Source organism: Nothobranchius furzeri, chromosome 9 (genome assembly GCF_043380555.1).
Source record: "Nothobranchius furzeri strain GRZ-AD chromosome 9, NfurGRZ-RIMD1, whole genome shotgun sequence".
NCBI classification, from domain to species: domain Eukaryota; kingdom Metazoa; phylum Chordata; class Actinopteri; order Cyprinodontiformes; family Nothobranchiidae; genus Nothobranchius; species Nothobranchius furzeri.
The window spans coordinates 15,326,888-15,351,802 of record NC_091749.1 but is presented as its reverse complement, the minus strand read 5'-3'; positions in this window follow the sequence as shown (position 1 = coordinate 15,351,802).

The window sequence follows — 24,915 nt, the reverse complement described above, 5'->3', positions numbered from 1 at the left end:
TTGGGCCTCTCTCCTGGAGGCCCTCTGTCAGACCCAGTGTTGACATGTGTCAAGACGCTCCTCGGGGCGTGTCTTGCTTGGGCTTCTCTCCTGGAGGCCCTCAGTCATACCCATTGTTGACATGTGTCAAGACGCTCCTCGGGGCGCGTCTTGCTTTGGCCTCTCTCCTGGAGGCGCTCAGTCAGACCGAGTGCTGACATGAGGAAAGACGCTCCTCGGGGCGCGTCTTGCTTGGGCTTCTCTCCTGGAGGCGCTCAAAAAGACCCAGTGTTGACATGTGACAAGACGCTCCTCGGGGCGTGTCTTGCTTGGGCCTCTCTCCTGGAGGCGCTCAGTCAGAACCAGAGGTGACATGTGGCAAGACGCTCCTCGGGGCGCGTCTTGCTTGGGCCTCTCTCCTGGAGGTCCTCTGTCAGACCCAGTGTTGACATGTGGCAAGACGCTCCTCGGGGCGGGTCTTGCTTGGGCCTCTCTCCTGGAGGCGCTCAGTCAGACCGAGTGCTGACATGTTGCAAGACGCTCCTCCGGGCGAGTCTTGCTTGGGCCTCTCTCCTGGAGGCGCTCAGTCAGACCCAGAGGAGACATGTGTCAAGACCCTCCTCGGGGCGCGTCTTGCTTGGGCCTCTCTCCTGGAGGCGCTCAGTCAGACCGAGTGCTGACATGTTGCAAGACGCTCCTCCGGGCGAGTCTTGCTTGGGCCTCTCTCCTGGAGGCGCTCAGTCAGACCCAGTGTTCACATGTGGCAAGACGCTCCTCGGGGCGCGTCTTGCTTGGGCCTCTCTCCTGGAGGTGCTCAGTCAGACCGAGTGCTGACATGGGGAAAGACGCTCCTCGGGGCGCGTCTTGCTTGGGCTTCTCTCCTGGAGGCGCTCAAAAAGACCCAGTGTTGACATGTGACAAGACGCTCCTCGGGGCGTGTCTTGCTTGGGCCTCTCTCCTGGAGGCGCTCAGTCAGAACCAGAGGTGACATGTGGCAAGACGCTCCTCGGGGCGCGTCTTGCTTGGGCCTCTCTCCTGGAGGTCCTCTGTCAGACCCAGTGTTGACATGTGGCAAGTCGCTCCTCGGGGCGGGTCTTGCTTGGGCCTCTCTCCTGGAGGCGCTCAGTCAGACCGAGTGCTGACATGTTGCAAGACGCTCCTCCGGGCGAGTCTTGCTTGGGCCTCTCTCCTGGAGGCGCTCAGTCAGACCCAGAGGAGACATGTGTCAAGACCCTCCTCGGGGCGCGTCTTGCTTGGGCCTCTCTCCTGGAGGCGCTCAGTCAGACCGAGTGCTGACATGTTGCAAGACGCTCCTCCGGGCGAGTCTTGCTTGGGCCTCTCTCCTGGAGGCGCTCAGTCAGACCCAGTGTTCACATGTGGCAAGACGCTCCTCGGGGCGCGTCTTGCTTGGGCCTCTCTCCTGGAGGCGCTCAGTCAGACCCAGTGTTGACATGTGGCAAGACGCTCCTCGGGGCGCGTCTTGCTTGGGCCTCTCTCCTGGAGGCGCTCAGTCAGACCGAGTGCTGACATGTGGCAAGACGCTCCTCGGGGCGCATCTTGCTTGGGCTTCTCTCCTGGAGGCCCTCAGTCAGACCCAGTGTTGACATGTGGCAAGACGCTCCTCGGGGCGCGTCATATTTGGGCCTCTCTCCTGGAGGCCCTCAGTCAGACCCAGTGTTGACATGTGGCAAGACGCTCCTCGGGGCGCGTCTTGCTTGGGCTTCTCTCCTGGAGGCCCTCAGTCAGACCCATTGTTGACATGTGGCAAGACGCTCCTCGGGGCACGTCTTGCTTGGGCCTCTCTCCTGGAGGCGCTCAGTCAGACCTAGTAGTGACATGTGGCAAGACGCTCCTCGGGGCGCGTCTTGCTTGGGCCTCTCTCCTGGAGGCGCTCAGTCAGACCGAGTGCTGACATGTGGCAAGACGCTCCTCGGGGCGCATCTTGCTTGGGCTTCTCTCCTGGAGGCCCTCAGTCAGACCCAGTGTTGACATGTGGCAAGACGCTCCTCGGGGCGCGTCTTATTTGGGCCTCTCTCCTGGAGGCCCTCAGTCAGACCCAGAGTTGACATGTGGCAAGACGCTCCTCGGGGCGCGTCTTGCTTGGGCTTCTCTCCTGGAGGCCCTCAGTCAGACCCATTGTTGACATGTGGCAAGACGCTCCTCGGGGCACGTCTTGCTTGGGCCTCTCTCCTGGAGGCGCTCAGTCAGACCTAGTAGTGACATGTGGCAAGACGCTCCTCGGGGCGCGTCTTGCTTGGGCCTCTCTCCAGAAGGCCCTCAATCAGACCCAGTGTTGACACGTGGCAAGACGCTCCTCGGGGCGCGTCTTACTTGGGCCTCTCTCCTGGAGGCGCTCAGTCAGACTGAGTAGTGACATGAGGCCTGATGCTCCTCGGGGCGCGTGTTGCTTGGGCCTCTCTCCTGGAGGAGCTCAGTCAGACCAAGTGGTGACATGTGGCAAGACAATCCTTGGGGCGCGTCTTGCTTTGGCCTCTCTCCTGGAGGCCCTCTGTCAGACTGAGTAGTGACATGTGGCCTGATGCTCCTCGGGGCGCGTCTTGCTTTGGCCTCTCTCCTGGAGGCGCTCAGTCAGACCGAGTGCTGACATGAGGAAAGACGCTCCTCGGGGCGCGTCTTGCTTGGGCTTCTCTCCTGGAGGCACTCAGAAAGACCCAGTGTTGACATGTGACAAGACGCTCCTCGGGGCGCGTCTTGCTTGGGCCTCTCTCCTAGAGGCGCTCAGTCAGACCCAGTGGTGACATGTGGCAAGACACTCCTCGGGGCGCGTCTTGCTTGGGCCTCTCTCCTGGAGGCCCTCTGTCAGACCCAGTGTTTGCATGTGGCAAGACGCTCCTCAGGGCGTTTCTTGGTTGGGCCTCTCTCCTGGAGGCGCTCAGTCAGACCCAGTGGTGACATGTGGCAAGACGCTCCTCGGGGCGCGTATTGCTTGGGCCTCTCTCCTGGATAACCTCTGTCAAGACCGAGTGTTGACATGTGGCAAGACTCTCCTCGGGGTGATTCTTGCTTCGGCTTCTCTCATGGAGGCCCTGAGTCAGACCCAGTGTTGACATGTGTCAAGACGCTCCTCGGGGCGTGTCTTGCTTGGGCCTCTCTCCTGGAGGCGCTCAGTCAGACCGAGTACTAACATGAGGAAAGACGCTCCTCGGGGCGCGTCTTGCTTGGGCTTCTCTCCTGGAGGCGCTCAGAAAGACCCAGTGTTGACATGTGACAAGACGCTCCTCGGGGCGCGTCTTGCTTGGGCCTCTCTCCTGGAGGCGCTCAGTCAGACCCAGTGGTGACATGTGGCAAGACACTCCTCGGGGCGCGTCTTGCTTGGGCCTCTCTCCTGGAGGCCCTCTGTCAGACCCAGTGTTGGCATGTGGCAAGACGCTCCTCAGGGCGTGTCTTGGTTGGGCCTCTCTCCTGGAGGCGCTCAGTCAGACCCAGTGGTGACATGTGGCAAGACGCTCCTCGGGGCGCGTATTGCTTGGGCCTCTCTCCTGGATAACCTCTGTCAAGACCGAGTGTTGACATGTGGCAAGACTCTCCTCGGGCCGCGTCTTGCTTCGGCTTCTCTCATGGAGGCCCTGAGTCAGACCCAGTGTTGACATGTGTCAAGACACTCCTCGGGGCGCGTCTTGCTTGGGCCTCTCTCCTGGAGGCCCTCTGTCAGACCCAGTGTTGGCATGTGGCAAGACGCTCCTCAGGGCGTTTCTTGGTTGGGCCTCTCTCCTGGAGGCGCTCAGTCAGACCCAGTGGTGACATGTGGCAAGACGCTCCTCGGGGCGCGTATTGCTTGGGCCTCTCTCCTGGATAACCTCTGTCAAGACCGAGTGTTGACATGTGGCAAGACTCTCCTCGGGGCGCGTCTTGCTTGGGCCTTTTTCCAGAAGGCCCTCAATCAGAACCAGTGTTGACACGTGGCAAGACGCTCCTCGGGGCGCGTCTTGCTTGGGCTTCTCTCCTGGAGGCGCTCAAAAAGACCCAGTGTTGACATGTGACAAGACGCTCCTCGGGGCGCGTCTTGCTTGGGCCTCTCTCCTGGAGGCGCTCAGTCAGAACCAGAGGTGACATGTGGCAAGATGCTCCTCGGGGCGCGTCTTGCTTGGGCCTCTCTCCTGGAGGTCCTCTGTCAGACCCAGTGTTGACATGTGGCAAGACGCTCCTCGGGGCGCGTCTTGCTGGGGCTTCTCTCATGGAGGCACTCAGTCAGACCCAGTGTTGACATGTGGCAAGATGCTCGTCGGGGCACGTCTTGCTTGGGCCTCTCTCCTGGAGGCGCTCAGTCAGACCCAGAGGAGACATGTGTCAAGACCCTCCTCGGGGCGCGTCTTGCTTGGGCCTCTCTCCTGGAGGCGCTCAGTCAGACCGAGTGCTGACATGTTGCAAGACGCTCCTCCGGGCGAGTCTTGCTTGGGCCTCTCTCCTGGAGGCGCTCAGTCAGACCCAGTGTTCACATGTGGCAAGACGCTCCTCGGGGCGCGTCTTGCTTGAGCCTCTCTCCTGGAGGCGCTCAGTCAGACCCAGTGTTGACATGTGGCAAGACGCTCGTCGGGGCGCGTCTTGCTTGAGCCTCTCTCCTGGAGGCGCTCAGTCAGACCGAGTGCTGACATGTGGCAAGACGCTCCTCGGGGCGCATCTTGCTTGGGCTTCTCTCCTGGAGGCCCTCAGTCAGACCCAGTGTTGACATGTGGCAAGATGCTCCTCGGGGCGCGTCTTATTTGGGCCTCTCTCCTGGAGGCCCTCAGTCAGACCCAGTGGTGACATGTGGCAAGACACTCCTCGGGGCGCGTCTTGCTTGGGCCTTTCTCCAGAAGGCCCTCAATCAGACCCAGTGTTGACACGTGGCAAGACGCCCCTCGGGGCCCGTCTTGCTTGGGCCTCTCTCCTGGAGGCGCTCAGTCAGACTGAGTAGTGACATCTGGCCTGACGCTCCTCGGGGCGCGTGTTGCCTGGGACTCTCTCCTGGAGGTGCTCAGTCAGACCAAGTGGTGACATGTGGCAAGACAATCCTCGGGGCGCGTCTTGCTTGGGCCTCTCTCCTTGAGGCCCTCTGTCAGACCCAGTGTTGACATGTGGCAAGACACTCCTCGGGGCGCGTCTTGCTTGGGCCTCTCTCATGGAGGCCCTCTGTCAGACCCCGTGTTGACATGTGTCAAGACGCTCCTCGGGGCGCGTCTTGCTTTGGCCTCTCTCCTGGAGGCGCTCAGTCAGCCCGAGTGCTGACATGTGGCAAGAAGCTCCTCGGGGCGCGTCTTGCTTGGGCTTCTCTCCTGGAGGCCCTCAGTAAGACCCATTGTTGATATGTGGCAAGACGCTCCTCGGGGCGCGTCTTGCTTGGGCCTCTCTCCTGGAGGCGCTCAGTCAGACTGAGTAGTGACATGTGGCCTGACGCTCCTCGAGGGCGCGTGTTGCTTGGGCCTCTCTCCTGGAGGCGCTCATTCAGACCAAGTGGTGACATGTGGCAAGACACTCCTCGGGGCGCGTCTTGCTTGGGCCTCTCTCCTGGAGGCCCTCTGTCAGACCCAGTGTTGACATGTGTCAAGACGCTCCTCGGGGCGCGTCTTGCTTGGGCTTCTCTCCTGGAGGCCCTTAGTCAGACCCATTGTTGACATGTGGCAAGACGCTCCTCGGGGCGTGTCTTGCTTTTGCCTCTCTCCTGGAGGCGCTCAGTCAGACCGAGTGCTGACATGTGGCAAGACGCTCCTCGGGCCGCGTGTTGCTTGGGCTTCTCTCCTGGAGGCCCTCAGTCAGACCCATTGTTGACATGTGGCAAGACGCTCCTCGGGGCGCGTCTTGCTTGGGCCTCTCTCCTGGAGGCGCTCAGTCAGACCGAGTGCTGACATGTGGCAAGACGCTCCTCGGGGCGCGTCTTGCTTGGGCTTCTCTCCTGGAGGCCCTCAGTCAGACCCAGTGTTGACATGTGGCAAGATGCTCCTCGGGGCGCGTCTTATTTGGGCCTCTCTCCAGGAGGCCCTCAGTCAGACCCAGTGGTGACATGTGGCAAGACACTCCTCGGGGCGCGTCTTGCTTGGGCCTTTCTCCAGAAGGCCCTCAATCAGACCCAGTGTTGACACGTGGCAAGACGCCCCTCGGGGCCCGTCTTGCTTGGGCCTCTCTCCTGGAGGCGCTCAGTCAGACTGAGTAGTGACATCTGGCCTGACGCTCCTCGGGGCGCGTGTTGCCTGGGCCTCTCTCCTGGAGGCGCTCAGTCAGACCAAGTGGTGACATGTGGCAAGACAATCCTCGGGGCGCGTCTTGCTTGGGCCTCTCTCCTTGAGGCCCTCTGTCAAACCCAGTGTTGACATGTGGCAAGACACTCCTCGGGGCGCGTCTTGCTTGGGCCTCTCTCATGGAGGCCCTCTGTCAGACCCCGTGTTGACATGTGTCAAGACGCTCCTCGGGGCGCGTCTTGCTTTGGCCTCTCTCCTGGAGGCGCTCAGTCAGCCCGAGTGCTGACATGTGGCAAGAAGCTCCTCGGGGCGCGTCTTGCTTGGGCTTCTCTCCTGGAGGCCCTCAGTAAGACCCATTGTTGATATGTGGCAAGACGCTCCTCGGGGCGCGTCTTGCTTGGGCCTCTCTCCTGGAGGCGCTCAGTCAGACTGAGTAGTGACATGTGGCCTGACGCTCCTCGAGGGCGCGTGTTGCTTGGGCCTCTCTCCTGGAGGCGCTCATTCAGACCAAGTGGTGACATGTGGCAAGACACTCCTCGGGGCGCGTCTTGCTTGGGCCTCTCTCCTGGAGGCCCTCTGTCAGACCCAGTGTTGACATGTGTCAAGACGCTCCTCGGGGCGCGTCTTGCTTGGGCTTCTCTCCTGGAGGCCCTTAGTCAGACCCATTGTTGACATGTGGCAAGACGCTCCTCGGGGCGTGTCTTGCTTTTGCCTCTCTCCTGGAGGCGCTCAGTCAGACCGAGTGCTGACATGTGGCAAGACGCTCCTCGGGCCGCGTGTTGCTTGGGCTTCTCTCCTGGAGGCGCTCAGTCAGACCCATTGTTGACATGTGGCAAGACGCTCCTCGGGGCGCGTCTTGCTTGGGCCTCTCTCCTGGAGGCGCTCAGTCAGACCGAGTGCTGACATGTGGCAAGACGCTCCTCGGGGCGCGTCTTGCTTGGGGTTCTCTCCTGGAGGCGCTCAAAAAGACCCAGTGTTGACATGTGACAAGACGCTCCTTGGGGCGCGTCTTGCTTGGGCCTCTCTCCTGGAGGCCCTCTGTCAGACCCAGTGTTGACATGTGTCAAGACGCTCCTCCGGGCGCATCTTGCTTGTGCCTCTCTCCTGGAGGCCCTCAGTCAGACCCAGTGTTGACATGTGGCAAGACGCTCCTCGGGGCGCGTCTTGCTCGGGCCTCTCTCCTGGAGGCGCTCAGTTAGACCGAGTAGTGTCATGTGGCAAGACGCTCCTCGGGGCGCGTCTTGCTTGGAACTCTCTCCTGGAGGAGCTCAGTGAGACCCAGTGGTGACACGTGGCAAGACGCTCCTCGGGGCGCATCTTGCTTGGGCCTCTCTACTGGAGACGCTAAGTCAGACCCAGTGTTGACATGTGGCAAGACGCTCCTCGGGGCGCGTCTTGCTTGGGCCTCTCTCCTGGAGGCGCTCAGTCAGACACAGTGTTGACATGTGGCAAGACACTCCTCGGGGCGCGTCTTGCTTGGGCTTCTCTCATGGTGGCCCTCAGTAAGACCCATTGTTGACATGTGGAAAGAAGCTCCTCGGGGCGCTTCTTGCTTGGGCTTCTCTCCTGGAGGCCCTCAGTCAGACCCATTGTTGACATGTGGCAAGACGCTCCTCGGGGCACGTCTTGCTTGGGCCTCTCTCCTGGAGGCGCTCAGTCAGACCGAGTAGTGACATGTGGAAAGACGCTCCTCGGGGCGCGTCTTGCTGGGGCTTCTCTCATGGAGGCACTCAGTCAGACCCAGTGTTGACATGTGGCAAGACGCTCCTCGGTGCGCGTGTTGCTTAGACCTCTCTCCTGGAGGCGCTCAGTCAGACCGAGTAGTGACATGTGGCAAGACGCTCCTCGGGGCGCTTCTTGCTTGGGCCTCTCTCCTGGAGGCGCTCAGTCAGACCGAGTGCTGACATGTGGCAAGACGCTCCTCGGTGCGCGTCTTGCTGGGGCCTCTCTCCTGGAGGCGCTCAGTCAGACCCAGTGTTGACATGTGTCAAGACGCTCCTCGGGCGTTTCTTGCTTGCGCCTCTCTCCTGGAGGCGCTCAGTCAGACCCAGACGTGACATGTGGCAAGACGCTCCTCGGGCCTCTCTCCTGGAGGCGCTCAGTCAGACCTAGTGTTGACATGTGGCAAGACGCTCCTCGGGGCGCGTCTTGCTTGGGCCTCTCTCCTGGAGGTGCTCAGTCAGACCCAGTGGTGACATGTGGCAAGACGCTCCTCGGGGCGCGTCTTGCTGGGGCTTCTCTCATGGAGGCACTCAGTCAGACCCAGTGTTGACATGTGGCAAGATGCTCCTCGGGGCACGTCTTGCTTGGGCCTCTCTCCTGGAGGCGCTCAGTCAGACCCAGAGGAGACATGTGTCAAGACGCTCCTCGGGGCGCGTCTTGCTTGGGCCTCTCTCCTGGAGGCGCTCAGTCAGACCGAGTGCTGACATGTGGCAAGACGCTCCTCCGGGCGCGTCTTGCTTGGGCCTCTCTCCTGGAGGCGCTCAGTCAGACCGAGTGCTGACATGTGGCAAGACGCTCCTCGGGGCGCATCTTGCTTGGGCTTCTCTCCTGGAGGCCCTCAGTCAGACCCAGTGTTGACATGTGGCAAGACGCGCCTCGGGGCGCGTCTTATTTGGGCCTCTCTCCTGGGGGCCCTCAGTCAGACCCAGTGTTGACATGTGGCAAGACGCTACTCGGGGCGTGTCTTGTTTGGGCTTCTCTCCTGGAGGCCCTCAGTCAGACCCATTGTTGACATGTGGCAAGACGCTCCTCGGGGCACGTCTTGCTTGGGCCTCTCTCCTGGAGGCCCTCTGTCAGACCCAGTGTTGACATGTGTCAAGACGCTCCTCGGGGCGCGTCTTGCTTGGGCTTCTCTCCTGGAGGCGCTCAAAAAGACCCAGTGTTGACATGTGACAAGACGCTCCTTGGGGCACGTCTTGCTTGGGCCTCTCTCCTGGAGGCCTTCTGTCAGACCCAGTTTTGACATGTGGCAAGACGCTCCTCCGGGTGCATCTTGCTTGGGCCTCTCTCCTGGAGGCCCTCTGTCAGACCCAGTGTTGACATGTGGCAAGACGCTCCTCCGGGCGCATTTTGCTTGGGCCTCTCTCCTGGAGGCCCTCAGTCAGACCCAGTGTTGACATGTGGCAAGACGCTCCTCGGGGCGCGTCTTGCTCGGGCCTCTCTCCTGGAGGCGCTCAGTCAGACCCAGTGTTGACATGTGGCAAGACGCTCCTCGGGGCGCGCCTTGCTTGGGCCTCTCTCCTGGAGGCGCTCAGTCAGACCCAGTGGTGACACGTGGAAAGACGCTCCTCGGGGCGCGTCTTGCTTGGGCCTCTCTCCCGGAGGCGCTCAGTCAGACCCAGTGTTGACACGTGGCAAGACGCTCCTCGGGGCGCGTCTTGCTTGGGCCTCTATCCTGGAGGCGCTCAGTCAGACCCAGTGTTGGCATGTGGAAAGACATTCCTCGGGGCGCGTTTGGTTGGGCCTCTCTCTTGGAGGCGCTCATTCAGACCCAGTGGTGACATGTGGCAAGACGCTCCTCGGGGCGCGTATTGCTTGGGCCTCTCTCCTGAATGCCCTCTGTCAGACCGAGTGTTGACATGTGGCAAGACTCTCCTCGGGGCGCGTCTTGCTTGGGCTTCTCTCATGGAGGCCCTCAGTCCGACCCAGTGATGACATGTGTCAAGACGCTCCTCGGGGCGTGTCTTGCTTGGGCCTCTCTCCTGGAGGCGCTCAGTCAGACCCAGTGTTGACATGTGGCAAGACGCTCCTCTGGGCGCGTCTTGCTTGGGCTTCTCTCCTGGAGGCCCTCAGTCAGACCCATTGTTGACATGTGGCAAGACGCTCCTCGGGGCACGTCTTGCTTCGGCCTCTCTCCTGGAGGCGCTCAGTCAGACCGAGTAGTGACATTTGGCAAGACGCTCCTCGGGGCGCGTCTTGCTTGGACCTCTCTCCTGGAGGCGCTCAGTTAGACCGAGTAGTGACATGTGGCAAGACGCTCCTCGGGGCGCGTCTTGCTTGGGCCTCTCTCCTGGAGGAGCTCAGTCAGACCCAGTGGTGACACGTGGCAAGACGCTCCTCGGGGCACATCTTGCTTGGGCCTCTCTACTGGAGGCGCTAAGTCAGACCCAGTGTTGACACGTGGCAAGACGCTCCTCGGGGCGCGTCTTGCTTGGGCCTCTCTCCTGGAGGCGCTCAGTCAGACACAGTGTTGACATGTGGCAAGACACTCCTCGGGGCGCGTCTTGCTTGGGCTTCTCTCATGGTGGCCCTCAGTCAGACCCATTGTTGACATGTGGCAAGACGCTCCTCGGGGCGCGTATTGCTTGGGCCTCTCTCCTGGATGCCCTCTGTCAGACCCAGTGTTGACATGTGGCAAGACTCTCCTCGGGAGGCATCTTGCTTGGGCTTCTCTCATGGAGGCCCTCAGTCAGACCCAGTGTTGAAATGTGTCAAGACGCTCCTCGGGGTGTGTCTTGCTTGGGCCTCTCTCATGGAGGCACTCAGTCAGACCCAGTGTTGACATGTGGCAAGATGCTCGTCGGGGCACGTCTTGCTTGGGCCTCTCTCCTGGAGGCGCTCAGTCAGACCCAGAGGAGACATGTGTCAAGACCCTCCTCGGGGCGCGTCTTGCTTGGGCCTCTCTCCTGGAGGCGCTCAGTCAGACCGAGTGCTGACATGTTGCAAGACGCTCCTCCGGGCGAGTCTTGCTTGGGCCTCTCTCCTGGAGGCGCTCAGTCAGACCCAGTGTTCACATGTGGCAAGACGCTCCTCGGGGCGCGTCTTGCTTGGGCCTCTCTCCTGGAGGCGCTCAGTCAGACCCAGTGTTGACATGTGGCAAGACGCTCGTCGGGGCGCGTCTTGCTTGAGCCTCTCTCCTGGAGGCGCTCAGTCAGACCGAGTGCTGACATGTGGCAAGACGCTCCTCGGGGCGCATCTTGCTTGGGCTTCTCTCCTGGAGGCCCTCAGTCAGACCCAGTGTTGACATGTGGCAAGATGCTCCTCGGGGCGCGTCTTATTTGGGCCTCTCTCCTGGAGGCCCTCAGTCAGACCCAGTGGTGACATGTGGCAAGACACTCCTCGGGGCGCGTCTTGCTTGGGCCTTTCTCCAGAAGGCCCTCAATCAGACCCAGTGTTGACACGTGGCAAGACGCCCCTCGGGGCCCATCTTGCTTGGGCCTCTCTCCTGGAGGCGCTCAGTCAGACTGAGTAGTGACATCTGGCCTGACGCTCCTCGGGGCGCGTGTTGCCTGGGCCTCTCTCCTGGAGGCGCTCAGTCAGACCAAGTGGTGACATGTGGCAAGACAATCCTCGGGGCGCGTCTTGCTTGGGCCTCTCTCCTTGAGGCCCTCTGTCAGACCCAGTGTTGACATGTGGCAAGACACTCCTCGGGGCGCGTCTTGCTTGGGCCTCTCTCATGGAGGCCCTCTGTCAGACCCCGTGTTGACATGTGTCAAGACGCTCCTCGGTGCGCGTCTTGCTTTGGCCTCTCTCCTGGAGGCGCTCAGTCAGCCCGAGTGCTGACATGTGGCAAGAAGCTCCTCGGGGCGCGTCTTGCTTGGGCTTCTCTCCTGGAGGCCCTCAGTAAGACCCATTGTTGATATGTGGCAAGACGCTCCTCGGGGCGCGTCTTGCTTGGGCCTCTCTCCTGGAGGCGCTCAGTCAGACTGAGTAGTGACATGTGGCCTGACGCTCCTCGAGGGCGCGTGTTGCTTGGGCCTCTCTCCTGGAGGCGCTCATTCAGACCAAGTGGTGACATGTGGCAAGACACTCCTCGGGGCGCGTCTTGCTTGGGCCTCTCTCCTGGAGGCCCTCTGTCAGACCCAGTGTTGACATGTGTCAAGACGCTCCTCGGGGCGCGTCTTGCTTGGGCTTCTCTCCTGGAGGCCCTTAGTCAGACCCATTGTTGACATGTGGCAAGACGCTCCTCGGGGCGTGTCTTGCTTTTGCCTCTCTCCTGGAGGCGCTCAGTCAGACCGAGTGCTGACATGTGGCAAGACGCTCCTCGGGCCGCGTGTTGCTTGGGCTTCTCTCCTGGAGGCCCTCAGTCAGACCCATTGTTGACATGTGGCAAGACGCTCCTCGGGGCGCGTCTTGCTTGGGCCTCTCTCCTGGAGGCGCTCAGTCAGACCGAGTGCTGACATGTGGCAAGACGCTCCTCGGGGCGCGTCTTGCTTGGGGTTCTCTCCTGGAGGCGCTCAAAAAGACCCAGTGTTGACATGTGACAAGACGCTCCTTGGGGCGCGTCTTGCTTGGGCCTCTCTCCTGGAGGCCCTCTGTCAGACCCAGTGTTGACATGTGGCAAGACGCTCCTCCGGGCGCATCTTGCTTGGGCCTCTCTCCTGGAGGCCCTCAGTCAGACCCAGTGTTGACATGTGGCAAGACGCTCCTCGGGGCGCGTCTTGCTCGGGCCTCTCTCCTGGAGGCGCTCAGTTAGACCGAGTAGTGTCATGTGGCAAGACGCTCCTCGGGGCGCGTCTTGCTTGGAACTCTCTCCTGGAGGAGCTCAGTGAGACCCAGTGGTGACAGGTGGCAAGACGCTCCTCGGGGCGCATCTTGCTTGGGCCTCTCTACTGGAGACGCTAAGTCAGACCCAGTGTTGACACGTGGCAAGACGCTCCTCGGGGCGCGTCTTGCTTGGGCCTCTCTCCTGGAGGCGCTCAGTCAGACACAGTGTTGACATGTGGCAAGACACTCCTCGGGGCGCGTCTTGCTTGGGCTTCTCTCATGGTGGCCCTCAGTAAGACCCATTGTTGACATGTGGAAAGAAGCTCCTCGGGGCGCTTCTTGCTTGGGCTTCTCTCCTGGAGGCCCTCAGTCAGACCCATTGTTGACATGTGGCAAGACGCTCCTCGGGGCACGTCTTGCTTGGGCCTCTCTCCTGGAGGCGCTCAGTCAGACCGAGTAGTGACATGTGGAAAGACGCTCCTCGGGGCGCGTCTTGCTGGGGCTTCTCTCATGGAGGCACTCAGTCAGACCCAGTGTTGACATGTGGCAAGACGCTCCTCGGGGCGCGTGTTGCTTAGACCTCTCTCCTGGAGGCGCTCAGTCAGACCGAGTAGTGACATGTGGCAAGACGCTCCTCGGGGCGCTTCTTGCTTGGGCCTCTCTCCTGGAGGCGCTCAGTCAGACCGAGTGCTGACATGTGGCAAGACGCTCCTCGGTGCGCGTCTTGCTGGGGCCTCTCTCCTGGAGGCGCTCAGTCAGACCCAGTGTTGACATGTGTCAAGACGCTCCTCGGGCGTTTCTTGCTTGCGCCTCTCTCCTGGAGGCGCTCAGTCAGACCCAGACGTGACATGTGGCAAGACGCTCCTCGGGCCTCTCTCCTGGAGGCGCTCAGTCAGACCTAGTGTTGACATGTGGCAAGACGCTCCTCGGGGCGCGTCTTGCTTGGGCCTCTCTCCTGGAGGTGCTCAGTCAGACCCAGTGGTGACATGTGGCAAGACGCTCCTCGGGGCGCGTCTTGCTGGGGCTTCTCTCATGGAGGCACTCAGTCAGACCCAGTGTTGACATGTGGCAAGATGCTCCTCGGGGCACGTCTTGCTTGGGCCTCTCTCCTGGAGGCGCTCAGTCAGACCCAGAGGAGACATGTGTCAAGACGCTCCTCGGGGCGCGTCTTGCTTGGGCCTCTCTCCTGGAGGCGCTCAGTCAGACCGAGTGCTGACATGTGGCAAGACGCTCCTCCGGGCGCGTCTTGCTTGGGCCTCTCTCCTGGAGGCGCTCAGTCAGACCGAGTGCTGACATGTGGCAAGACGCTCCTCGGGGCGCATCTTGCTTGGGCTTCTCTCCTGGAGGCCCTCAGTCAGACCCAGTGTTGACATGTGGCAAGACGCGCCTCGGGGCGCGTCTTATTTGGGCCTCTCTCCTGGGGGCCCTCAGTCAGACCCAGTGTTGACATGTGGCAAGATGCTCCTCGGGGCGTGTCTTGTTTGGGCTTCTCTCCTGGAGGCCCTCAGTCAGACCCATTGTTGACATGTGGCAAGACGCTCCTCGGGGCACGTCTTGCTTGGGCCTCTCTCCTGGAGGCCCTCTGTCAGACCCAGTGTTGACATGTGTCAAGACGCTCCTCGGGGCGCGTCTTGCTTGGGCTTCTCTCCTGGAGGCGCTCAAAAAGACCCAGTGTTGACATGTGACAAGACGCTCCTTGGGGCACGTCTTGCTTGGGCCTCTCTCCTGGAGGCCTTCTGTCAGACCCAGTGTTGACATGTGGCAAGACGCTCCTCCGGGCGCATCTTGCTTGGGCCTCTCTCCTGGAGGCCCTCTGTCAGACCCAGTGTTGACATGTGGCAAGACGCTCCTCCGGGCGCATTTTGCTTGGGCCTCTCTCCTGGAGGCCCTCAGTCAGACCCAGTGTTGACATGTGGCAAGACGCTCCTCGGGGCGCGTCTTGCTCGGGCCTCTCTCCTGGAGGCGCTCAGTCAGACCCAGTGTTGACATGTGGCAAGACGCTCCTCGGGGCGCGCCTTGCTTGGGCCTCTCTCCTGGAGGCGCTCAGTCAGACCCAGTGGTGACACGTGGAAAGACGCTCCTCGGGGCGCGTCTTGCTTGGGCCTCTCTCCCGGAGGCGCTCAGTCAGACCCAGTGTTGACACGTGGCAAGACGCTCCTCGGGGCGCGTCTTGCTTGGGCCTCTCTCCTGGAGGCGCTCAGTCAGACCCAGTGTTGGCATGTGGAAAGACATTCCTCGGGGCGCGTTTGGTTGGGCCTCTCTCTTGGAGGCGCTCATTCAGACCCAGTGGTGACATGTGGCAAGACGCTCCTCGGGGCGCGTATTGCTTGGGCCTCTCTCCTGAATGCCCTCTGTCAGACCGAGTGTTGACATGTGGCAAGACTCTCCTCGGGGCGCGTCTTGCTTGGGCTTCTCTCATGGAGGCCCTCAGTCCAACCCAGTGTTGACATGTGTCAAGACGCTCCTCGGGGCGTGTCTTGCTTGGGCCTCTCTCCTGGAGGCGCTCAGTCAGACCCAGTGTTGACATGTGGCAAGACGCTCCTCTGGGCGCGTCTTGCTTGGGCTTCTCTCCTGGAGGCCCTCAGTCAGACCCATTGTTGACATGTGGCAAGACGCTCCTCGGGGCACGTCTTGCTTCGGCCTCTCTCCTGGAGGCGCTCAGTCAGACCGAGTAGTGACATTTGGCAAGACGCTCCTCGGGGCGCGTCTTGCTTGGACCTCTCTCCTGGAGGCGCTCAGTTAGACCGAGTAGTGACATGTGGCAAGACGCTCCTCGGGGCGCGTCTTGCTTGGGCCTCTCTCCTGGAGGAGCTCAGTCAGACCCAGTGGTGACACGTGGCAAGACGCTCCTCGGGGCGCATCTTGCTTGGGCCTCTCTACTGGAGGCGCTAAGTCAGACCCAGTGTTGACACGTGGCAAGACGCTCCTCGGGGCGCGTCTTGCTTGGGCCTCTCTCCTGGAGGCGCTCAGTCAGACACAGTGTTGACATGTGGCAAGACACTCCTCGGGGCGCGTCTTGCTTGGGCTTCTCTCATGGTGGCCCTCAGTCAGACCCATTGTTGACATGTGGCAAGACGCTCCTCGGGGCGCGTATTGCTTGGGCCTCTCTCCTGGATGCCCTCTGTCAGACCCAGTGTTGACATGTGGCAAGACTCTCCTCGGGAGGCATCTTGCTTGGGCTTCTCTCATGGAGGCCCTCAGTCAGACCCAGTGTTGAAATGTGTCAAGACGCTCCTCGGGGTGTGTCTTGCTTGGGCCTCTCTCCTGGCGGTGCTCAGTCAGACCCAGTGTTGACATGTGGCAAGACGCTCCTCGGGGCGCTTCTTGCTTGGGCTTCTCTCCTTGAGGCCCTCAGTCAGACCCATTGTTGACATGTGGCAAGACGCTCCTCGGGGCACGTCTTGCTTGGGCCTCTCTCCTGGAGGGGCTCAGTCAGACCGAGTAGTGACATGTGGAAAGACGCTCCTCGGGGCGCGTCTTGCTGGGGCTTCTCTCATGGAGGCACTCAGTCAGACCCAGTGTTGACATGTGGCAAGACGCTCCTCGGGGCGCGTGTTGCTTGGACCTCTCTCCTGGAGGCGCTCAGTCAGACCGAGTAGTGACATGTGGCAAGACGCTCCTCGGGGCGCGTCTTGCTTGGGCCTCTCTCCTGTAGGGCGCTCAATTATACCCAGTGTTGACATGTGGCAAGACGCTCCTCGGGGCGCGTCTTGCTTGGGCTTCTCTCCTGGAGGCCCTCAGTCAGACCCATTGTTGACATGTGGCAAGACGCTCCTCGGGGCGCGTCTTGCTGGGGCCTCTCTCCTGGAGGCGCTCAGTCAGACCCAGTGTTGACATGTGTCAAGACGCTCCTCGGGCGTTTCTTGCTTGCGCCTCTCTCCTGGAGGCGCTCAGTCAGACCCAGACGTGACATGTGGCAAGACGCTCCTCGGGCCTCTCTCCTGGAGGCGCTCAGTCAGACCCAGTGTTGACATGTGGCAAGACGCTCCTCGGGGCGCGTCTTGCTTGGGCCTCTCTCCTGGAGGTGCTCAGTCAGACCCAGTGGTAACATGTGGCAAGACGCTCCTCGGGGCGCGTCTTGCTGGGGCTTCTCTCATGGAGGCACTCAGACAGACCCAGTGTTGACATGTGGCAAGATGCTCCTCGGGGCACGTCTTGCTTGGGCCTCTCTCCTGGAGGCGCTCAGTCAGACCCAGAGGAGACATGTGTCAAGACGCTCCTCGGGGCGCGTCTTGCTTGGGCCTCTCTCCTGGAGGCGCTCAGTCAGACCGAGTGCTGACATGTGGCAAGACGCTCCTCGGGGCGCATCTTGCTTGGGCTTCTCTCCTGGAGGCCCTCAGTCAGACCCAGTGTTGACATGTGGCAAGACGCTCCTCGGGGCGCGTCTTATTTGGGCCTCTCTCCTGGGGGCCCTCAGTCAGACCCAGTGTTGACATGTGGCAAGACGCTCCTCGGGGCGCATCTTGTTTGGGCTTCTCTCCTGGAGGCCCTCAGTCAGACCCATTGTTGACATGTGGCAAGACGCTCCTCGGGGCGCGTCTTGCTTGGGCCTCTCTCCTGGAGGCGCTCAGTAAGACAGAGTAGTGACATGTGGCAAGACGCTCCTCGGGGCGCGTCTTGCTTGGACCTCCCTCCCGGAGGCGCTCAGTCAGACCGAGTAGTGACATGTGGCAAGACGCTCCTCGGGGCGTGTCTTGCTTGGACCTCTCTCCTGGAGGCGCTCAGTTAGACCGAGTAGTGACATGTGGCAAGACGCTCCTCGGGGCGGGTCTTGCTTGGGCCTCTCTCCTGGAGGCGCTCAGTCAGACCGAGTGCTGACATAAGGCAAGATGCTCCTCGGGGCGCATCTTGCTGGGGCCTCTCTCCTGGAGGTGCTCAATCAGACCCAGTGGTGACACGTGGCAAGACGCTCCTCGGGGCGCGTCTTGCTTGGGCCTCTCTCCTGGAGGAGCTCAGTCAGACCCAGTGGTGACACGTGGCAAGACGCTCCGCGGGGCGCATCTTGCTTGGGCCTCTCTCCTGGAGGCGCTAAGTCAGACCCAGTGTTGACACGTGGCAAGACGCTCCTCGGGACGCGTCTTGCTTGGGCCTCTCTCCTGGAGTCGCTCAGTCAGACCCAGTGTTGACATGTGGCAAGATGCTCCTCAGGGCGCATCTTGGTTGGGCCTCTCTCCTGGAGGCGCTCAGTCAGACCCAGTGGTGACATGTGGCAAGACGCTCCTCGGGGCGTGTATTGCTTGGGCCTCTCTCCTGGATGCCCTCTGTCAGACCGAGTGTTGACATGTGGCAAGACTCTCCTCGGGGCGCCTCTTGCTTCGGCTTCTCTCATGGAGGCCCTCAGTCAGACCCAGTGTTGACATGTGTCAAGACGCTCCTCGGGGCGTGTCTTGCTTGGGCCTCTCTCCTGGAGGCGCTCAGTCAGACCCAGTGTTGACATGTGGCAAGACGCTCCTCGGGGCACGTCTTGCTTGGGCCTCTCTCCTGGAGGCGCTCAAACAGACCGAGTAGTGACATGTGGCAAGACGCTCCTCGGGGCGCGTCTAACTGGGGCTTCTCTCATGGAGGCACTCAGTCAGACCCAGTGTTGACATGTGGCAAGACGCTCCTCGGGGCGCGTCTTGCTTGGACCTCTCTCCCTGAGGTGCTCAGTCATACCCAGTGTTGACATTTGGCAAGACACTCCTCGGGGCGCGTCTTGCTTGGGCCTCTCTCATGGAGGCCCTCTGTCAGACCCAGTGTTGACATGTGTCAAGACGCTCCTCGGGGGGCGTCTTGCTTTGGCCTCTCTCCTGGAGGCGCTCAGTCAGACCGAGTGCTGACATGTGGCAAGAAGCTCCTCGGGGCGCGTCTTGCTTGGGCTTCTCTCCCGGAGGCCCTCAGTAAGAACCATTGTTGACATGTGGCAAGACGCTCCTCGGGGCGCGTCTTGCTTGGGCCTCTCTCCTGGAGGCCCTCTGTCAGACCCAGTGTTGACATGTGTCAAGACGCTCCTCGGGGGGCGTCTTGCTTTGGCCTCTCTCCTGGAGGCGCTCAGTCAGACCCAGTGTTGACATTTGGCAAGACACTCCTCGGGGCGCGTCTTGCTTGGGCCTCTCTCATGGAGGCCCTCTGTCAGACCCAGTGTTGACATGTGTCAAGACGCTCCTCGGGGGGCGTCTTGCTTTGGCCTCTCTCCTGGAGGCGCTCAGTCAGACCGAGTGCTGACATGTGGCAAGAAGCTCCTCGGGGCGCGTCTTGCTTGGGCTTCTCTCCTGGAGGCGCTCAGTTAGACCGAGTAGTGACATGTGGCAAGACGCTCCTCGGGGCGGGTCTTGCTTGGGCCTCTCTCCTGGAGGCGCTCAGTCAGACCGAGTGCTGACATAAGGCAAGATGCTCCTCGGGGCGCATCTTGCTGGGGCCTCTCTCCTGGAGGTGCTCAATCAGACCCAGTGGTGACACGTGGCAAGACGCTCCTCGGGGCGCGTCTTGCTTGGGCCTCTCTCCTGGAGGAGCTCAGTCAGACCCAGTGGTGACACGTGGCAAGACGCTCCTCGGGGCGCATCTTGCTTGGGCCTCTCTCCTGGAGGCGCTAAGTCAGACCCAGTGTTGACACGTGGCAAGACGCTCCTCGGGGCGCGTCTTGCTTGGGCCTCTCTCCTGGAGGCGCTCAGTCAGACCCAGTGTTGACATGTGGCAAGATGCTCTTCAGGGCGCATCTTGGTTGGGCCTCTCTCCTGGAGGCGCTCAGTCAGACCCAGTGGTGACATGTGGCAAGACGCTCCTCGGGGCGTGTATTGCTTGGGCCTCTCTCCTGGATGCCCTCTGTCAGACCGAGTGTTGACATGTGGCAAGACTCTCCTCGGGGCGCCTCTTGCTTCGGCTTCTCTCATGGAGGCCCTCAGTCAGACCCAGTGTTGACATGTGTCAAGACGCTCCTCGGGGCGTGTCTTGCTTGGGCCTCTCTCCTGGAGGCGCTCAGTCAGACCCAGTGTTGACATGTGGCAAGACGCTCCTCGGGGCACGTCTTGCTTGGGCCTCTCTCCTGGAGGCGCTCAAACAGACCGAGTAGTGACATGTGGCAAGACGCTCCTCGGGGCGCGTCTAACTGGGGCTTCTCTCATGGAGGCACTCAGTCAGACCCAGTGTTGACATGTGGCAAGACGCTCCTCGGGGCGCGTCTTGCTTGGACCTCTCTCCCTGAGGTGCTCAGTCATACCCAGTGTTGACATTTGGCAAGACACTCCTCGGGGCGCGTCTTGCTTGGGCCTCTCTCATGGAGGCCCTCTGTCAGACCCAGTGTTGACATGTGTCAAGACGCTCCTCGGGGGGCGTCTTGCTTTGGCCTCTCTCCTGGAGGCGCTCAGTCAGACCGAGTGCTGACATGTGGCAAGAAGCTCCTCGGGGCGCGTCTTGCTTGGGCTTCTCTCCCGGAGGCCCTCAGTAAGAACCATTGTTGACATGTGGCAAGACGCTCCTCGGGGCGCGTCTTGCTTGGGCCTCTCTCCTGGAGGCCCTCTGTCAGACCCAGTGTTGACATGTGTCAAGACGCTCCTCGGGGGGCGTCTTGCTTTGGCCTCTCTCCTGGAGGCGCTCAGTCAGACCCAGTGTTGACATTTGGCAAGACACTCCTCGGGGCGCGTCTTGCTTGGGCCTCTCTCATGGAGGCCCTCTGTCAGACCCAGTGTTGACATGTGTCAAGACGCTCCTCGGGGGGCGTCTTGCTTTGGCCTCTCTCCTGGAGGCGCTCAGTCAGACCGAGTGCTGTCATGTGGCAAGAAGCTCCTCGGGGCGCGTCTTGCTTGGGCTTCTCTCCCGGAGGCCCTCAGTAAGAACCATTGTTGACATGTGGCAAGACGCTCCTCGGGGCGCGTCTTGCTTGGGCCTCTCTCCTGGAGGCGCTCAGTGAGACTGAGTAGTGACATCTGGCCTGACGCTCCTCGGGGCGTGTGATGCTTGGGCCTCTCTCCTGGAGGCGCTCAGTCAGACCAAGTGGTGACATGTGGCAAGACAATCCTTGGGGCGCGTCTTGCTTGGGCCTCTCTCCTGGAGGCCCTCTGTCAGACCCAGTGTTGACATGTGGCAAGACACTCCTCGGGGCGCGTCTTGCTTGGGCCTCTCTCATGGGGGCCCTCTGTCAGACCCAGTGTTGACATGTGTCAAGACGGTCCTCGGGGCGCGTCTTGCTTTGGCCTCTCTCCTGGAGGCGCTCAGTCAGACCGAGTGCTGACATGTGGCAAGAAGCTCCTCGGGGCGCGTCTTGCTTGGGCTTCTCTCCTGGAGGCCCTCAGTAAGACCCATTGTTGACATGTGGCAAGACGCTCCTCGGGGCGCGTCTTGCTTGGGCCTCTCTCCTGGAGGCGCTCAGTCAAACTGAGTAGTGACATGTGGCCTGACGCTCCTCGAGGGCGCGTGTTGCTTGGGCCTCTCTCCTGGAGGCGCTCAGTCAGACCAAGTGGTGACATGTGGCAAGACACTCCTCGGGGCGCGTCTTGTTTGGGCCTCTCTCCTGGAGGCCCTCTGTCAGACCCAGTGTTGACATGTGTCAAGACGCTCCTTGGGGCGCGTCTTGCTTGGGCTTCTCTCCTGGAGGCCCTTAGTCAGACCCATTGTTGACATGTGGCAAGACGCTCCTCGGGGCGCGTCTTGCTTGGGCCTCTCTCCTGGAGGCGCTCAGTCTGACCGAGTGCTGACATGTGGCAAGACGCTCCTCGGGCCGCGTGTTGCTTGAGCTTCTCTCCTGGAGGCCCTCAGTCAGACCCATTGTTGACATGTGGCAAGACGCTCCTCGGGGCGCATCTTGCTTGGGCCTCTCTCCTGCAGGCGCTCAGTCAGACCCAGTGGTTACATGTGGCAAGACGCTCCTCGGGGCGCGTATTGCTTGGGCCTCTCTCCTGAATGCCCTCTGTCAGACCGAGTGTTTACATGTGGCAAGACTCTCCTCGGGGCGCGTCTTGCTTGGGCTTCTCTCATGGAGGCCCTCAGTCCGACCCAGTGTTGACATGTGTCAAGACGCTCCTCGGGGCGTGTCTTGCTTGGGCCTCTCTCCTGGAGGCGCTCAGTCAGACCCAGTGTTGACATGTGGCAAGACGCTCCTCTGAGCGCGTCTTGCTTGGGCTTCTCTCCTGGAGGCGTTCAGACAGACCCAGTGTGAACATGTGACAAGACGCTCCTCGGGGCGCGTCTTGCTTGGGCCTCTCTCCAGAAGGCCCTCAATCAGACCCAGTGTTGTCACGTGGCAAGACGCTCCTCGGGGCGCGTCTTGCTTGGGCCTCTCTCCTGGAGGCGCTCAGTCAGACCCAGTGTTGACATGTGGCAAGACGCTCCTCGGGGCGCGTCTTGCTTGGGCCTCTCTCCTGGAGGCGCTCAGTCAGACCGAGTGCTGACATGTGGCAAGACGCTCCTCGGGGCGCATCTTGCTTGGGCTTCTCTCCTGGAGGCCCTCAGTCAGACCCAGTGTTGACATGTGGCAAGACGCTCCTCGGAGCGCGTCTTATTTGGGCCTCTCTCCTGGAGGCCCTCAGTCAGACCCAGTGTTGACATGTGGCAAGACGCTCCTCGGGGCGCGTCTTGCTTGGGCTTCTCTCCTGGAGGCCCTCAGTCAGACCCATTGTTGACATGTGACAAGACGCTCCTCGGGGCACGTCTTGCTTGGGCCTCTCTCCTGGAGGCGCTCAGTCAGACCTAGTAGTGACATGTGGCAAGACGCTCCTCGGGGCGCGTCTTGCTTGGGCCTCTCTCCAGAAGGCCCTCAATCAGACCCAGTGTTGACACGTGGCAAGACGCTCCTCGGGGCACGTCTTACTTGGGCCTCTCTCCTGGAGGCGCTCAGTCAGACTGAGTAGTGACATGTGGCCTGATGCTCCTCGGGGCGCGTGTTGCTTGGGCCTCTCTCCTGGAGGAGCTCAGTCAGACCAAGTGGTGACATGTGGCAAGACAATCCTTGGGGCGCGTCTTGCTTGGGCCTCTCTCCTGGAGGCCCTCTGTCAGACTGAGTAGTGACATGTGGCCTGATGCTCCTCGGGGCGCGTCTTGCTTTGGCCTCTCTCCTGGAGGCGCTCAGTCAGACCGAGTGCTGACATGAGGAAAGACGCTCCTCGGGGCGCGTCTTGCTTGGGCTTCTCTCCTGGAGGCACTCAGAAAGACCCAGTGTTGACATGTGACAAGACGCTCCTCGGGGCGCGTCTTGCTTGGGCCTCTCTCCTAGAGGCGCTCAGTCAGACCCAGTGGTGACATGTGGCAAGACACTCCTCGGGGCGCGTCTTGCTTGGGCCTCTCTCCTGGAGGCCCTCTGTCAGACCCAGTGTTGGTATGTGGCAAGACGCTCCTCAGGGCGTTTCTTGGTTGGGCCTCTCTCCTGGAGGCGCTCAGTCAGACCCAGTGGTGACATGTGGCAAGACGCTCCTCGGGGCGCGTATTGCTTGGGCCTCTCTCCTGGATAACCTCTGTCAAGACCGAGTGTTGACATGTGGAAAGACTCTCCACGGGGTGATTCTTGCTTCGGCTTCTCTCATGGAGGCCCTGAGTCAGACCCAGTGTTGACATGTGTCAAGACGCTCCTCGGGGCGTGTCTTGCTTGGGCCTCTCTCCTGGAGGCGCTCAGTCAGACCGAGTGCTAACATGAGGAAAGACGCTCCTCGGGGCGCGTCTTGCTTGGGCTTCTCTCCTGGAGGCGCTCAGAAAGACCCAGTGTTGACATGTGACAAGACGCTCCTCGGGGCGCGTCTTGCTTGGGCCTCTCTCCTGGAGGCGCTCAGTCAGACCCAGTGGTGACATGTGGCAAGACACTCCTCGGGGCGCGTCTTGCTTGGGCCTCTCTCCTGGAGGCCCTCTGTCAGACCCAGTGTTGGCATGTGGCAAGACGCTCCTCAGGGCGTGTCTTGGTTGGGCCTCTCTCCTGGAGGCGCTCAGTCAGACCCAGTGGTGACATGTGGCAAGACGCTCCTCGGGGCGCGTATTGCTTGGGCCTCTCTCCTGGATAACCTCTGTCAAGACCGAGTGTTGACATGTGGCAAGACTCTCCTCGGGGCGCGTCTTGCTTCGGCTTCTCTCATGGAGGCCCTGAGTCAGACCCAGTGTTGACATGTGTCAAGACGCTCCTCGGGGCGTGTCTTGCTTGGGCCTCTCTCCTGGAGGTGCTCAGTCAGACCCAGTGTTGACATGTGGCAAGACGCTCCTCGGGGCACGTCTTGCTTGGGCCTCTCTCCTGGAGGCGCTCAAACAGACCGAGTAGTGACATGTGGCAAGACGCTCCTCGGGGCGCGACTTGCTGGGGCTTCTCTCATGGAGGCACTCAGTCAGACCCAGTGTTGACATGTGGCAAGACGCTCCTCGAGGCGTGTCTTGCTTGGACCTCTCTCCCTGAGGCGCTCAGTCAGACCCAGTATTGACATTTGGCAAGACACTCCTTGGGGCGCGTCTTGCTTTGGCCTCTCTCATGGAGGCCCTCTGTCAGACCCAGTGTTGACATGTGTCAAGACGCTCCTCGGGGGGCGTCTTGCTTTGGCCTCTCTCCTGGAGGCGCTCAGTCAGACCGAGTGCTGACATGTGGCAAGAAGCTCCTCGGGGCGCGTCTTGCTTGGGCTTCTCTCCCGGAGGCCCTCAGTAAGAACCATTGTTGACATGTGGCAAGACGCTCCTCGGGGCGCGTCTTGCTTGGGCCTCTCTCCTGGAGGCGCTCAGTCAGACCCAGTGTTGACATGTGGCAAGACGCTCCTCGGGGCGCGTCTTGCTTGAGCCTCTCTCCTGGAGGCGCTCAGTCAGACCGAGTGCTGACATGTGGCAAGACGCTCCTCGGGGCGCATCTTGCTTGGGCTTCTCTCCTGGAGGCCCTCAGTCAGACCCAGTGTTGACATGTGGCAAGAGTCTCCTCGGGGCGCGTCTTATTTGGGCCTCTCTCCTGGAGGCCCTCAGTCAGACCCAGTGGTGACATGTGGCAAGACACTCCTCGGGGCGCGTCTTGCTTGGGCCTTTCTCCAGAAGGCCCTCAATCAGACCCAGTGTTGACACGTGGCAAGACGCCCCTCGGGGCCCGTCTTGCTTGGGCCTCTCTCCTGGAGGCGCTCAGTCAGACTGAGTAGTGACATCTGGCCTGACGCTCCTCGGGGCGCGTGTTGCTTGGGCCTCTCTCCTGTAGGCGCTCAGTCAGACCAAGTGGTGACATGTGGCAAGACAATCCTAGGGGCGCGTCTTGCTTGGGCCTCTCTCCTTGAGGCCCTCTGTCAGACCCAGTGTTGACATGTGGCAAGACACTCCTCGGGGCGCGTCTTGCTTGGGCCTCTCTCATGGAGGCCCTCTGTCAGACCCCGTGTTGACATGTGTCAAGACGCTCCTCGGGGCGCGTCTTGCTTTGGCCTCT